The sequence below is a fragment of the Orcinus orca genome, chromosome 5, assembly GCF_937001465.1.
Source record: "Orcinus orca chromosome 5, mOrcOrc1.1, whole genome shotgun sequence".
In the NCBI taxonomy this organism is placed as follows: Eukaryota; Metazoa; Chordata; class Mammalia; order Artiodactyla; family Delphinidae; genus Orcinus; species Orcinus orca.
In genome coordinates, this window is record NC_064563.1 from 98,961,633 (window position 1) to 98,966,140 (window position 4,508).

General features: G+C 31.4%; 1 pseudogene; it reads left to right on the forward strand.

Moving 5' to 3' along the window:
- The first annotated feature begins 3,390 nt into the window (after nucleotides 1–3,390).
- LOC101288320 (eukaryotic translation initiation factor 1A, X-chromosomal-like) lies at nucleotides 3,391–3,980 on the forward strand (annotated as a pseudogene).
- Nucleotides 3,981–4,508: the final 528 nt, after the last annotated feature.

Consider the following 4,508-nt stretch of genomic DNA (forward strand, 5'->3'; position numbering starts at 1 on the left):
AAATGCTCTGATCAAAAGACATGGAATGGAAAATTAGATTAAAAAAAAAAACCCAAGAACCTACAATATTCTGGCTACAAGAGACTTACTTTCAGGCGAGATACATAGATTAAAAGTGAGGGGGGTGGAAAAAGATGTTTCATGCAAATGAAAATGACAAGAAAATGGGGGTAGCAATACTCATATCAGACAAAATAGACTTTAAGACAAAGACCATAAAGACAGAGAAGGACACTATATAATGATAAAAGGAATTTATTTACAAAACAGAAACAGACTCACAGACATAGAAGACAAATGTATGGTTACCAAAGGAGAAAGCAGGATGCAGGGGATGGATAAATTAAGAATATGGGATTATCAGATACACACTATTATATATAAAATAGAAAAACAACCAGGATTTACTGTATAGCACATGGAACAATATTCAATGTAATAACCTGTAATGGAAAGACTCTGAAAAAAAAAGTAAAAGAATCTGAATCACTTTGCTCTATACCTGAAACTAGTACAATATTGTAAATCAACTACACTTCAATTTAAGAAAATCAGTTTCATTTTTATATATTAACAACAAATTATCTATAAAAGAACTAAATAATCTCATTAACAATAAAATAAAAAACAAAATACTTGGGAATAAATTTAACCAAGGAGGTGAAAGGTCTGTACCTTGAAAACTATAAGACATTGATGAAAGAAATTGAATAAGACAAATAAATGGAAAGATATCCCATGTTATAGATCATAGAATTAATCTTTTTAAAACCTCATGGACCTACTACCCAAACTCATCTATAGATTTAATACAATCCCTATCAAATTTCCAATGGCATTTTAAACAGAACTGAAAAAACAATCCTAAAATTAGTTTGGAACCACAAAAGACCTTAAATAGCCAAAGCAATCTTTAGAAAGAACAAAGCTGCAGATGTCATACTTCCTGATTTCAAATTACACTTTAAAGCTATGATACTGTCATAAAAACAGACACATAGACCAATGAAACAGAACTGATAGCTCAGAAATAAGATCACACATATATGGTCAACTATTACTTGACAAGGAAACCAAGCATGTTCAAAAGGAAAATGTCTCTTCAACAAATGGTAGTGGAAAAACTGAATATTAACATGTAAAAGAATAAAACTGGACTCCTATCTCACAAAAATTAACTCAAAATAGATTAAAGACATACATAAAACCTGAAACTGTAAAACCTTCAGAAAGAAATCCTGTAATTTGTGACAACATGAATGAAACTTGAGGATATTATGTTACATGAAATAAGTCATACAGAGAAAGACAAATGTTGTGTAATCTCACCCTTATGTGGAATATAAACAACAACAAAAAAAACCCCACATAGAAACAGAGTGGATTGTTGGTTGCCAGGGATGGAGGGAAGTGTGCAAGTTTGGGGAAATAGGTGAAAGTTGTCAAAGGGTACATCTTCCAATTATAAGATGAATAACTTCTGAGGATCTAACGTAAAGCATGATGAGTAGTTTTAACAATATTGTACTGTATACTTAAAAGTTGCTAAGAGAGTAAATCTTAAAATTTCTCACCACCAAAAAAAAAAAGTAGTTCTATGAAGTGATAGATGTGATGGATATGTTAACTAACTTTTGTGGTAATCATGTCTATGTAATAATTTTCTAATCATTATCCATGTATATCAAATCATCATATTGTACATCTTAATCTCATGCAGTGTTATATATAAATTATATCTCAGTAAAGCTGGGAAAGAAAAGATCTTAAGAGAAGAAAAATAATATAGGTCAGAAATTCAGATCTGTATAAAGTAAGGAAGAGTATTGAAAAAGTAGTCAGTGAAGGTAAAGTAAAATCTGCTATTTTTCTTATTCTTGATTTAACAACCAACAGTTTGTTCAAAATAATAATACCAACAATTTATAGATAATGTATGCTTATGTATATATCTTATGTATTTATATATGTTTGTGCATGCTTACAGATAAGTGAAATGAATGACAGCAATTTAAAAAGCACAAAAGGGATGAATTAGAATTATTTTGTTATTAGAAGCTATACTACCTACGATGTGATGCAGTGTTATTTGGAAGTGGATCTGGATGACCTGTGTATGTATATTGCGAACTCCAGGGCAACTGCTTAAAGAAAAAGAAAAAAAACAGAAGTATAACAAATAAAAGCTAAGACAGAAATGGAATCATGTAAAATTCTTAACTAAAACCACAAAAGGCAGGAAAAGCATGGAAAACAAAAATAGAAAAAAAGAACAAAGGCAACAAATAGAAAACAGTAAGGAATATAGTAAATATTAATCAAACTATGTCAATAATCACTTTGTAGTCAATAGGCTAAATATGCCAATTAAACAGACTGTCAGAGTGGAGCAAAAAAGCAAGACTCAATTGTATGTTGCCTACAAGAAACTAACTTTAAATACAGACACAGATAGATTAAAAGTAAGTGAATGGAGGAAAACATACCATATAACACTAATCAAAAGCAAACAGGAGTACCTATACTAATTTCAGTCTAAGCAGACTTCAAAGCAAGAAAATTTATCAGGGTTAAAGAAGAGCATAACATGATGATAAAGGAGTCAATTCTCCAAGAAGACATAACAATTCTTAACATGTATGTGCCAGGCAACAGAGCATCAAACTCAGTAAGGCAAACACTAATAGAACTGAAAGGAGAAATACATGAATTCATTATCATAGTTGGAAACTTCAACACCTTTTTACAGAAATGAACAGATGCAGCAGGCAAAAAATCAGTAAGGTGAACTCAACAACACCATCAATCAACTGAATATTATGGACATCTACAGACTACTTTTTCCAACAACAATAGAATACATATTCTTTTCAAGTTCACATAGAACATTTACCAAGATAGACTACATTCTGGGCCATAAAGCATACCTTAACAAACTTAAAGAATAGAAATCTTACAATGTCTGCTCTCAGACCACAATGGAATTAAACTAGAAATCAGTAACAGAAAGATAAGTGAAATATCCCCAAATATGTGAAGATTTAACAATACACTTCTAAATAACATATGGATCAAAGAAGAAATCTCAAGTGAAACTAAAAACTATTTTGAACAAAATGAAAATGAAAACACAACTTGCCAAAGTTTGTGTGATGCAGTGAAAGCAGTACTTAGAGGGAAATTTATAGCACTTGGTGCATATATTAGAAAAGAAGAAAGATCTAAATTTTCACCTCAGAAAACTGGAAAAATAGCAAAGCAAATCCATATAAGCAGAAGAAAAAAAAATGACACAAACCGATCTCAGAAGAACTGGGTTTTGAGACTCTCTAGTGCTTGGTGACCTGGCTATCCCCACCTGCTGTGTCCTAATGTAGTCCCTGGAGCCTGATGGAGAATCCCTGCTGCCTGAATAGGAGTCAGAGATACCTTGAGGCTGCAGTTATTGCCACATTCAAGAATAAAGATAAAGAAGGTAAAAACTGATGCAGGGGTAAGAATGAGAATGAATCTGAAAAAAGAGAGCTGGTGTTCAAAGAGGATGAACAAGAATATATGCTCAAATAATAAAAATGTTGAGAAATGGATGATTAGAAGTGATGTATTTTGATGGCATAAAGAGTTTATGTCACTTCAGAGGGAAATTGAGCACAAAATTTGCATAAATACCTCAGACATCATATTGGTTGGTCTACAAGATGACCAAGATAACAAAGCTGATATAATTTTAAAATACAATGCAGATGAAGCTAGAAGGCACATGATGAGCATCCTGAGCATGTTAAATTCTATAAAACCAATTCATTTGGTCTTGGAGATATACACATAATCCATTTGATGACATTTGAGATGATAAAGAAAATATTGATAATATCGAAACTGAACTAACATTTTATGTTCCAATTTTTCTGAGGATTGTTTTACAATTTGGATTTTTGGCTATGATCCTGTTAAAGAAGATCAAAATTTTATTAGCATGAGAGAAACTTGTTAAAGCAGTTTCCAAGCCATTTGTATCTCTTTAAAAGCTGGTAATCCTGAATATCTTAAGTAAAATGTTAAACCCACTTTGTTCTTTTGCTGCAGTTGAGCTTATAAGTAAAAGACCCCATTTTCTATTTAAAAGGAGAGAAAAAATGCCTTTTTGACTTTGACAACTTCCAGTAAGTAAATGGATGTTTTGAATAAACCATTTGCCTTACACTCATTATGGAGTATGATCAAGCCATAGTTTTGATTAGATTGTTGACTGTACGGTTTCTTTCTATATACTCTAGTTACCTAGACATTCCTTTGAGATTTTGACACAATTTAAGAGAGGCAGAAATCTGCATTTGAAGTAAGAAATGATAATTCTGTTTTACATATTTAAGTGGCATATGGCTATTTTATGCTAATTTCGATATCATGTGTATTCTTTTCATGATCTTATTTTGCCAGTATAAACATACCAACAAGAAAAGCATTCTCAAAACTCAGTTTTTGGAACCCAGATTTTAATAATAATT